The sequence below is a fragment of the Meleagris gallopavo genome, chromosome 1, assembly GCF_000146605.3.
Source record: "Meleagris gallopavo isolate NT-WF06-2002-E0010 breed Aviagen turkey brand Nicholas breeding stock chromosome 1, Turkey_5.1, whole genome shotgun sequence".
In the NCBI taxonomy this organism is placed as follows: Eukaryota; Metazoa; Chordata; class Aves; order Galliformes; family Phasianidae; genus Meleagris; species Meleagris gallopavo.
The window spans coordinates 153,042,047-153,054,541 of NC_015011.2; the positions used below are offsets into that span (position 1 = coordinate 153,042,047).

Here is a 12,495-nt window from a genome sequence, read left to right on the forward strand (position 1 = left end):
AAAAATATCTTGCATATTGAATGTAGAGTGGAAATCACTTCCTAATGTCATTTTTCTTCCTATTGACATTCTCTGTATATACCAGAAAGCAGTGTCACAATTGAGTAGACCTTTGAGGTACACAAGTACAGTTACTATTCATTTAAGAAGGAAACTTGCTTAGGTGCTGGATATTAGAAGCCTAGATTATTACTGCTTGGTTTTAATTCTATACTTTTTATAACACGTGAGATTAATAACATTCTTGGTTTTACTGCATACTGAAAAGACCTTCCTCCATTAAAACCACTAACAGTTCAAACATAAAGTTGGAAGTCAGATTCAGACATCATTTAAAATCTCTTGCAAATCCTGTGAAACCTCTGCTACAGATTTTCAGCACGCTGAAAAGAACATTTGCAACTGTTTTACTACAGATCAATGTGAAAAATTAATTAAAATATCTTTGAATTAGTAAAGAATATATAGCCTTCAGATTTTTGATTAATAAAATGGTAAAGTGGTAAGTCAGGTATATTCTGTATCATGAATATGTTCCAAGACTCATCTACTTTACTAGGTTATGCTTTCCATTTCTATTTTCAGTTTGAGTAGAAAACTATGTACAAGAAGACAATGCCAAAGAGCAGAATACAAGCACAGAGGTTCCTTTCACATCTTCCTGGTTATTTCTTCCCCTGCCATACTAATTTTCAATTGTTCAGATCACAAATTATTTGAGTCAGGTGCCAATAATTTTATATATAAGTATATATTTTATTTTATATGCATTACGTATTGGTTGCTCTGAAAGTAATGCCTCCTGTTTATTTCCATGGAAGCTACACCAGCTACAAAGAGCACAAGAACACTATTACACTATTTGGCAGAACAAATTCTCAATAACACTACTTTTCAACATAGTCACTGCAATAGTTATGCATTTTGACCACTGATGAATGGAAACCTGCATACACGCTTGTTAAAATCTGCATGGCCATCCTGAACGTGGCTTGTCTTTCACCCTTCTGTTGCCACTGCTGAAATGCACCACCCATTGCCTCACGATCTCCCATCCACTGCTTGGTCTCCATCAACACCCTGCAAGTGTCAATGAATGTCAATGTGTGCCATTTTTTCTGCATGGAGGAATTCAGTGACACACTTTTGCTTCATATACACTTCCATGTCAGACGCCATTTTGTCAGACTGCCCCTCTGCTGCCATCTGTCACATGGCCAACAACATGTAACAGAATATCAGTAGGAAGATTCAACCTCTACTGCTATACCAACAGTGTTTGCCTCTGACTTTGTAGGCCACTTGAACAAATAGGAGGCACTACATTTGGAGCATCCCTCATATAACATATTTATACACTATTATATAATATGTAATATGTGCGAACTATATGCATATTTTAAATATTTTTATGTATTTGAGAAGTGTCTTTGCATGCTAAGAAATCAACAACCACTACCCACAACTTTTCAATTTCTGTCATTTCTGTTCCTTTGGGATTTTTTGCATTATATTTTATATCATGTAATAAATTTTTATCCAAAGCATAATGTAAATATTTAAAGGATCGTAACAGTGAATACCTCTTAATACCAATTAAATGGAATGATAAGCAAATCCACAATGGATATTTTCCATTATACATGAAAACAGGAAGGAGCCCTGAGAGTATAAGGATGAGCAAAAGGGAGGTTCGGAGGTGAAATCTGCAATACCATAATTGGATCCAGAATCCTCTTCTGTTTTTTGTTTTGTTTTGTTCTTTCAGTACGCTACCTTGGGAAATGATGTCTAACTCTTTTAAGCATCACCTTCACCTTCCTTCACAGACTTTGGAGATCTGCGATTCATGTGGAGGAAGCATCTCTGGATAGCTCAGATCAACTATCCAATCTTGTAAATCTGTGTAGGGCATATAGCTAAAATTGTCCCTTCCATCATATGCCTTTCTTATATGTCAAAATATATCTCAGTTACTTGATCTACCAGAAGGCATCCTCAAAAGGATGTGATAACTGGAAGCAGGGTTCTCTAGGCCTATCATAAAGAGAAAATTTCCTTACTGTCATTTAAAGGCAGTGGTGGTTCATTTGCCAAGGCTGCTACAAGAACAACTGGATGCTGATGGCAGTCCTCCTATAAGAGAAAATAATTAATGAAAAATTTATGACCTGGATTGTAGAAATTGCTGCTGGATACTCCCCAGATACATTAAATTAATATAGCTGAAGTCTAATTAAGCCATATCTTTCTGTTTTCTTGCATGACTGGGACAATGATGCAAACTCAGCAGAACAGAGGAAAAGAAAGTTAGTTTGAAAGGATGAAGTTTGAAAAGAAAAAGCATGAATATATTAAAAGGCAAATGTAAATAAAGGAGCCACAGAAAATGCAAGCAGAGATTCTTACTAAGTTAAATTTCGTAGAAGTTTCAAAATCGTACAGAAAAACAAAAAAACAAAAAAACAACAACAAAAAAAAACATTTTGGCAACGAGGAAAGAGAAATGAATGTGTCCTGTGAGGAATCTTGATATTGAAGTGAGTGCATTTGGGAAGAAAGTAAATAATACATGACTGAATTTTAGGTGTGAGGCAACAGAATGAAAAAATCTTTCTTCTATTATTTGAACTTTTAAAAATCAGCCTCTAGACACTGCTGTATGTTTAGAATTTACTTTTCTATTATTATAAAAGAAGATAAAATATTACAGAAATAAAACATACATGGCCTTAGGTTTACAGAATTGGTTGTTCTTGGATACTTATTACTTTGTTAAAGCTTAAGAGACAGTTGACTGGAAACTTTCATCACACTGGAATTTTCTTTCTCTTTGAGACCTCAGTGCTTTTCAGCTATCCTGAATATCACAGTACTGTAGATATTGTATTTTGTGTGAAGCCCTTTTTAAATTTCCAATATAATTTCATATTTTAAAAATCACAGAAACATAGAATTACTCATGTTGGAAAAGACCTCAAAGATCATCAAGTCCAACCGCAACTTAACCATACTACCCTAACAACGCTCTGCTAAATCATGCCCCTGAGCACCATATCCAAAAGGTTTTTAAACACATCCAGGGATGGTGACTCAACCACCTCCCTGGCGAGCCTACTGCAGTGCTTAACAACCCTTTCTGTAAAGTAGTGTTCCCTGATATCCAGTCTAAACTTACCCTGGAACAACTTGAGGCCATTTCCCCTCGTCCTATCAATGTTGTTAAAATGTTAACTTTTAACAATTTTTAATAATTCAGATATTCAAAAACACCTCACTGAGATAAAAGAACTATTCAAGACTATTCGAAGAGTAAATCTTTATTAATACTACACTGTAATCTTGAATGCATTACTTGATTTTTTTCTTCACAAGAAATAATTGTTATTTTAACAATTTAAAATGAATCTGGAAGGTTCTTTATGCTTTTGTTGTTCCTATGAAAAAAGAAGAGTATTTGTTTAAACAGGAGAGCTGAACTTCCCTTGTAGAGAAAGTCTTGATCACAGGAAACTAACACACTTGGAACTCTATTTGTCTTGAATCTGGAGCTTTCCCTGAAAGGGAAGCAACAAGATTTGAAAGATTTGAGTTCCCACTATCAAAAAATGATAAGAAAGTTTATATTCTCCTATATAGTTGAAAAGTTTAAAGTTTACCCTCTTAGGTACTCTTAATCCTCTCTCATGAACAGAGTGATGAACATCTAAGTTAAGGATCCCAGATTAGCAATAAATGTCATCACCAAGCAGTAATAAATGGATCTAAGAGTCACTTTTTTAGTCTTTTAAAAAAAGCACTGAACCTGAATACAAGCTTTGGCTTGATTTTCAGCTTTCTTTCTTTGATGCTTACAGGCAGAGTTTAGCAAAGGAGGGTCAGAGTAGCAGTCATGCTCATGTTCACGTAAGCTGGGAAGATCAGAATTGCAGCACAGCATATCCTTCTCCCAGTCCAGGAGAAGCAGTTTATAGGACATTACATTTTTAACTCATGGATCTCAAGCTTTGTTTTGTTAAGTTTTCTTGTAGTTGTAGCGGAAATACGGAAGCTACTTATTTCCACTTGCTCAACTGTGTTTGTGTGGTGCTTATGTGCTACCCTGTGATTTCGTGTTATTTTTGTCTATTTAAGTGTTCAGAACATAGTGTGTTAAGTTATTTGGCTGATCAAGTAATGTACAGATAGAGTAAAAATGCATGAGTGATAGAATAGGGTTATAATAAATTTTTTGAGTGTAGTGACATATCTGTTGGCAATAAAACTACATATTATGTCTACTTTCTATGTAATTGCTCTTTGAAGTAAAAAAATTGCAGACTGAACTTGCTCAAACTTTCTGACACAAATTGCTTTATTAGATATTGATTTAAAATTAGAAGTGAAACTTCTGAGAAAAATGAACATTTTTTACTTGTCTTGACAATGCAAGAATGAATCCCTTACTTTTCTGAACTTCAGTTTTATTAAGTAACTTTCTGTAAGACAAGTTTCAGCAGATCAGCACAAAATTTTCTTAATTTCATTACAGGCTGTAAATTAAAATTAATGAGGCTGACACCCACAATTAACAATGAAAAATGCAGATTGTTATAATTACTTAAGCAATAACATTGCTTTACATAGAAGACTTAAGGTGCTCCACAAATTATTTACAAGTGTTACATAAAACACAAAAAATGACAATTTCAATTTATTTTGTCAGTATAAAAAACAAAAATCCTTACTAAAACCTTTCTCATTTGGGAATCTCTTGCCATGCATAATTAAGCAAATTTGATTGCAATTAAGCCTGGCTTCTACAGTGGAGTTTTAATTAATGCAAATCTGGCGCCTACATCTATAAGATTAATTTTCGTGAATTAAAAGAAAACAACAAAGCATATTTGAAAGAGCAGTTGTATTGTTGAAAGGATGGAATGCAAAATCTGATTATTTTTCAGTCTTCCATGTGGATAGCCTTTGACTTACACTTTAAGGAGGGATATTTTATTTTGTTTTGTTGTTTTGTTTCTCATGGCATTATTAAACAGGATCATAACAACAATTACACCAAGCTTCTCCTAAAGAATATCTTAAAATGTAATTGTATACATTTAGAAGAAGAAATGAATGATAAAAGCTAAGGGGTGAGGGCACCATTAAACTACTCAAAATTTTTTCTCTTGTCTCTAATTTGGGGCTTACAATATCATGGGAGTACTTGCAGCATTTTTGGATATAGTTCAGTAAGACCTGCTCTTAAAATCCGAAGTTTGGAATGACTTTTATTGGAAAGGAAGACCTTAGTTTGTCTAGCAGCCTGCTTTGAACTCATTTTTTAAATTGCTTTCTTTGTTTTTGGCTTGTTTGTATTTAAATTCATATCTTCAAAAGAAAAAGAAAAACCCTACACAGAGAATTCTATTCTTTCAAAATTGTCCTGTTAGAGTAACCTATTCTGTTATCATTCCCATATAAAAGAATTATTGTTTTAGAAACCTTATGACTTCTTTTGTTCTTAAATATAGTACTATTTAATGCTTCTAATTTTGTTGTTTGAGCAATAAAACTATCATATAGAAATAGACCATCAGTGAGAACAACATATATTGCTTTAAAAGCTATTATTCCTGTTGACATACGATAAGGTAAATAACACCTTTTTACATTCATGCTCTCTACAAAATGTCAGAAGTCAGGTAATTCCAAGGAGGCACTTATCCAACTGGCAGAAATGTTCTGTTTGGTGTGAAAAGCTTGTTTTTCCTTTCTTGAAATATATTCACATATTTTATTCTAATGTTAATCACCACTGTTCATTCTTTGTATGGTCTTGTTTTAAAACAAAATGTGAATTGGATACATAGAGAAGTTATTGCTTTCTTTCTGGTCAAGAGTGAGAATGCTGAGCCAAATCTGTGCTGGAGAAAAGATTCGGTGCCAAGCTGCAATATCCAATGGGAGAAAATGAACCACCAAAATACTTGCATGCAGACTGCTGTGTGTGTGACCCTGATGTGAAGATCTGTGAAAGTTAAATAATAAGCAATGTAATTTTTACTCCTAATGCAATTTCTTTTTACTTTCTTTGGTCTTTTATTCAAAACTCAGAAACTTCCATCCTGCTATGTGAAAAAACATCTAAACTGCTCATTTCCAAACATTACTTTAACAAGGGAATTTTTATTTTATACGTGTTATCCAGGAGTAAGTGCTGCCACATTTGGTTCCTTCAGTACAGCTATTATTACGATTCCCAAAGCTACCAAAGCAAGATAGTGAGAGTGCTCATAGATCAGTAGAAACAGAAGTAAGTCCAGCCTTACAAACATACACACTGGTTTTTGCAGCAATCAGAAATGATGTAGGTTGTTCTGAAAGTAACGCCTCTCATTTAATTCTATGGAAACTACAACAAAGAGCACAATAACACTATTTGATAAAGCAAATTCTCAGCTACATAACACCATTTTTTTAACATAGTCACCACCATTAGCTGTGCATTATTTCCAGTGATGAATAAGAGCCTGCACACCATGCTCCTAGAAATCTGCATGGTCATCATGAATATGGCTTGCCTTTCACATTGCTGTTGCCACCGCTGATTTGCACCACCCACCATCTCACTGTGCTCACATCCACTGTTTGGTCTCCATTAGCACTCCGCAAGTGTCAATGAATGTCAATGTGTGCCATTTTTTCTACATTGAGTAATTCAGTGACACACCTTTGCTTCATACACACTTCCACATCAGACACCATTTTTTGCCCCTCTGCTGCTATCTGTCACATGACAACAAACTGAGACAGAATATAGGTGGGAAGGTTCAGCCTCTATTGCCATACAACCAATATCTGCCTCTGATGTTGTGGGCTAACATTATAAATAGATGGCATTACTTTCAGAGCATCCCTTGTATTTCTAACACAAAGCAGAATAACAAGTGCAACAAGAAATCTGAGCTTTAAGATATATGCAGCAGCAATTACAGAAACAACTGAATTGTCCCCTGAAATCTGAGACCCTCAGAAGTTGCTCCTTTAATTAAATAGAATTAATTCAAATATGTCATGCCTTGCGCTTTCTCTGAAGCTGCTGGTGCATTATTTTCCTAAGAATGATGACCTAATTAAATAGATTTTGGCACAGACTCACAAAATCTGCACTTATTTCATTCACTCAGGAAAGACCTTTATAATTCTTTCATAACTGCAGGAGAAAAACTATTTCTCAATACCTCCTCAATGTATAATGAACATTAAACAGGAAATACCAGCTCAATGTGCCTTTATTATTTTTCAGATGTTGAAAAGGTGTAGAGCAATACTGGGATTATTAATAGGACTTGGGTGCCTTGGGGTTCTTTATAAAACTCAATCCAGAAGAGGAGTGTTCTCAACGTGTTTGCACAACAAACTGATGGAATCATTTCATGTATTTAAATCACAGACTAGACTAATTACTGGCATGAGAGTCTCCAGATTTTCCTGGACTGGTTTCTTAGTTCTCGTTTTGTTATCATTAGTATTTCTGATCTCTTCATTTTCCTCACTCCTATTGACTTTGATGTCTTGATTCATCACAATGTTATAAAACTTTCCGGAAAAGTTTTACTAACTGATTGTACGAAGGAAAAGGGAATCACAACTTCTTTCTCTGACAACAGTTTTAACCAAAGTAGTTACTGTTGTGTTTTGTGGGATGCTATTCTTTTCAAGAGTATGTAGTGTGCATACACATTAGCCTTGTTTAGAAGATGCTTACAAAACTGTTCTCCTAAATAACGGATGTGGAAAAATGGCATTCCTGAGAATCCTAAAAGTCACTGGGAAACAAAAAATGTGGGAAGTAGAAAAAACAAACCAACAAAAGGTCAACACCAACCTTGCTGATTAGCAATCCTATAAGACTGCTTTAAACACTGTTCTATAGGAACAAAATTATTCTGGTCTGCTTCTTTGATATTGCCCTTTGGATTCCTCGTAGCTCCATTTAACAAAGCAGTAGGAGTACATTTCACCAAAACTAGTTCCCACTCTGGTGGTTAGAATGAGTTTAAGAATGAGTGATACAGGAAATACTCAAGCTGAGAAACAAACACTGCACAATTTCTAGGAGCAACAGATGTTTTCACCCCACATTCAAAAGCATAAGGAGAAAAAAAATGAAGAAGGAGGAATATTGGTTTCAGTGTTTTTGAAATGATGATGACAATACTGGAATATTGCAAAGTTTGTGTGAGATAGATCCCATAAATGCTCACACATGAATAGAAAGAACACCATATACAAGTCTGTCAGGACCTATTGAACCAATATGAGGCTGAAGGTGACTTGGGTTTCAGTTGGAATCCAGTTTCCTGGGATCCAGACTTGGGATTCAGTTTCCTGGATCACATCATTACAGGTGTTGAGATGTGGTGTCATCAATATAAGATGGGGTCAAAACAGCAGTCTATGGAGTGGTGACATGTCAATCCCCATTGAAAAAAAAGTTCAAAACACAGCCCTCAGCAGATGAAGTCTTGTGTGTTGTCTTTTGGCATAGTGAAGGGGTGATCTCAATTTCTGGGAATCTCGAAAAGTCATTAATTCTGACCACTACATTGCAATGCTGACTAGGCTGAAGTCTCCAACTTCCAGTGTCCGATCAGCAAAAAAGACAACTCTTCTCCTGCAACAGATAAATCCAGGCTCTGTATCACTTTGAAGACTGTGGAGCACATTGCCAATCTTGGCTGAACTGTCCTGCCACACCCACCATATTGTCCAGATTTGTTGCCTTCTGACTTCAATCTACTCAGGCTGATGAAAGAAGAACTGCACAGCAATATTTTCCTAGCAAAAATGCCATCATAGCAGCTGTGAAACAATGGGTTGCTTCCATTGGCACAGATACTTATGAGCATGGCATGTTCTTGTTCACTGCTGGAGAAAAAGCACAGCTAATGGCGAGACTACTTTGAAAAACAATGTTTTGTAGATGAGAATGGCACCCACTGACATTCATCAACACTTGTTCAATGCTCATGGGGACCAAATAGTGGATGTGAGCACAGTGAGGAATTTCAGCAGTGGTGTGTTTCAGCAGCAGTGACAACAATGTGGAAGACAAACTACATTCCAAATGGCCATCCAGATTTTTACAAGCTTGGCAAGCAGGTTCTTGTTCATTGCTGACAATAGTTCAGAGCTAATGGCTGTAATTGTGTTGAAAAAAAGTGTTTTGTAGTTGAGAATTTGCTGTACTAAATGATGTTATTGTACTCCTTGTAAACATTGCAATTTCCATGAAAATAAATAGGAGGTATTACTTTCAGAGCAACCTATGTACCTTGTTTTGTACGTGCACTAATCAGAGTGATTGGAGTAGACAAGGGAGGTAGGACAAAATTGCCAGAACATAGTCTAAGCAACATAATGCAGTTGGAGAAGATGGGAATGAGAAAGGAATGAAAAGGATGGAAGAAGAAATTCTGAACACAATAGTAGAGAAGGCTGAAAAAATTATAAGGAAAAAAAAGGGAGAAAGTAAAGTCAATATGTAACACAGTACTTCAACAGCTATTCAGGACTTTGAGATGAAAAGAAGCAACTTCTGTGGTTGTGTTTCCATCAGTATGACATCCTTCCCAGCTCAGTCTGGAAGGGAAAGATTTTATATGTTAGGAAGGTCATAGGAAAGCTTCTTGAACAGATCTGCAATTGTATTAGTTTGTGTGGATAAAATTGCAATGTTCTTGTTTCTGTGTTAAAAACATGCTTTTTAAGATTGTTTGGTAAATTAACACATTGGATTCTGAAAAGATCATCATTTTTTCTTGTTTCTTGATGGAACCATATTCTCACCATCTTAACTGTGAGTGAACCATTTTTTCCTGAGCTTGCTGGGAAAAATCATTGAAGTTTAGTCTTACAAAAGAATAATAACAGACTGTCACTCTGTAAATTACAGCTATTACTTAGCATTACCTTCTTTGAAAGTAATGTCTGAGAATTTTTATTTGTGCAGTTGAACATTTACACAAACTAATAGTGTATTTGCGCCTTTGAGATTTGCGAGTGCATAAGAATAACTGTGAGGACCATCTAAGGAAAACTATCTCCAGAAGAAAGTTAAATTTTAAAAAAATCTCAGTAGGTAGGTACAGAATAAGGTAGAAAGTCATAACATAACAGAGAAAATAGTACTGGTCTTAGTACCATGCATCAGTTTTAAAATCTAAGATTCCTTCATTATAGGAACATTGTGTGATAATTGCAATATACTTGTAAGATAATTTATCTTAATTCATTAAGTATGAAGAAGATAAACAGATAATCGCATAACAAAAAATACAGCTTTATTTTGTTCAAGTCTCTTGCCCTTGTTCTTTTTTTTAATACGATATCTTTTCTCTTGATTCTTCTCTGTGCTACAGTAATTCCAGTTAAAAGGCAAAAATGATAAATATTTCTTACCCAAGTGGAAAAAGAAAGGATTTAACTTAGTCCATTTGCTTAAGATTAGCTCTACATTCATTCACCTTAAAACCCAAAAAAAGATTTTAATCACATGCAATGTTTTCTATTATTTACTATTAGATGAAGCATAATATCAACAAAGTGAATTTCAAATGACTTTTCCATGCATTTTTAACATTGTTTAAAAGATGTATTTAGGGGTTTGTACACAATTCCTGTCAGCACTGTATTATTCAACATTCCTTGCAGATCACTTTCGTTCTTCCATCACATCCAGGGATCAGAAACTCCTAGTTAACACAATGGGAAAGTTTAGAGCAGAAGGCTAAGTGCAATTTGCTTTGAAGACAGCGATCAGCCATCTTGAGAAATGATATAAAGATCTGAAAATGTAGATCATGATTTTGAGTCAGTGTTCATGGATGAAGGATAAAAGAATGTGAGATCTTCCAGATAAGGTTTGGAAGTTACTGATAAGGTAAATCTGTGCCAACAAGCATTGTAACATTAGTGACATTAACTTTACAAAGTGCTTTTGTTGGAAAAATCGTTTGCTGATTGTGTTGATGCTTATAACCGACAGAGGCAAACATTTTAATGATAATTTGAACACAGTCTTGTAAGCATATAGAAAGCAATTTGATAGAAACTTGTGTAACACCATTAAAAGTAACTTTTCTGGAAAGCTGTAATTAGTTTGACTAGTAAAATCAGTATTTTTAAGCAATTAAATGTTCATGCTTCTAATGCAACATGTCACTAGATGTCACTCTGGATTCCATTATTTTATATTCTATTTCCACTTTTTTTTCTGCCTTTCTATGTGTGTGTACTTTCCCCACAACAAACCTGAATAGACAATGTAAAATGTGCATGAATAACACAGAATTGCTGACTGAATGTCAATTTTCTAGTGTGTGACTTCTATTGATCATTCATTATTGACATGAAGGTCTCCAGTGCCTCTGCGTTCCTCTTTAAACTCTTTCTCAGCTAAAATTTCCAAATAACAGAATGAGAAGGCCTTGAAGAATGGGATGATTCAGGTCTCTCAGGATGTTTTACAGAGTACTTTGACCTCAGGAAGGCATCGGAAATACTTTTTATAAAGACTTGACGACTGCTTGGAATAAAAATTTAAACACTGGGAAAAAAAAAAAAAAAAAGAAGACCCTCCTACCTAAATCGAACAGCTTTCATTGACTTTTTTTGGTGTAACTGTAACTGACTGCTTTTGGCAAACATAAAGGCTTTTTGAAATAGTTTTTTAAATGTATGCATTTCTCTCCCTTGTAGCCAATAAAATATAAATAGCATTTTCATGGTGACGAATGACCTGCGGTACACTATTCTATGATCACGGTTCCAGGATTTTACTTCTTTTGGCTTTGTATACATTAATTAAGTATACACAATCAGGGCTGAGTGCAGAGGCAGCTAAATAAACAAATGACACTGTAGAAAGGTCTTTCTGCATACTAATCATATCCTACATCTGCAAGCAAAAGCTCTATAAATCGATTTGCTCTTTCACATCAAAAGACAAACAGTGAGGCAAGTCAGCAGTTCCTTTGTCAAAGTCACAGAGATTGCTGTTCTTCACAAATGCATTTCTACAGAGCTGGATTCAACCATTTGATGATTAGCATTATTGGCAACTCTTCAAAGAAGATTCATCAAGTAATTTGCAATTGGATTGGTTGCCATTTTTGTGATTTTACCCCATGAAATTGAACAAAAAATGATTGACATTTGAATTCCTACTTGGAGGACAAAGTGAACCAGCGTAAGAAAAAGAGGCAATCAGATTCCCAAGAGGTGAGGAAGCTTCTGTGATGTCTGGTAATTCCCACTTGGACTAGATCAGATATGTCTGAAAATGAAATAAATTTTCAGAACAGAGGCAGGCAGGAAAACACATATTCCTGCGAACATGTAGAGAAATAAATAGGCTCAAAGTACTCATTTTTTAATACATATTTAATATATTTTCAATGTGTAAATCTGTGTTGATATGCTCTCTAAACATTCCATCCACCCATATTAAAA

The 12,495-nt window shown here is 35.0% G+C and overlaps 1 long non-coding RNA gene across 1 annotated transcript in view; it reads right to left on the minus strand.

Moving 5' to 3' along the window:
• Positions 1 to 9,693, minus strand: part of LOC104917474 — a 34,527-nt gene extending 24,834 nt beyond the window's left edge. The window contains exons 1-2 of the long non-coding RNA XR_004162588.1: positions 9,539 to 9,693; positions 2,064 to 2,136 (exon numbers count right to left, since the gene is read on the minus strand). This is a non-coding gene — a long non-coding RNA (uncharacterized LOC104917474). The remainder of the gene's footprint in view (positions 1 to 2,063; positions 2,137 to 9,538) is intronic.
• Positions 9,694 to 12,495: the final 2,802 nt, after the last annotated feature.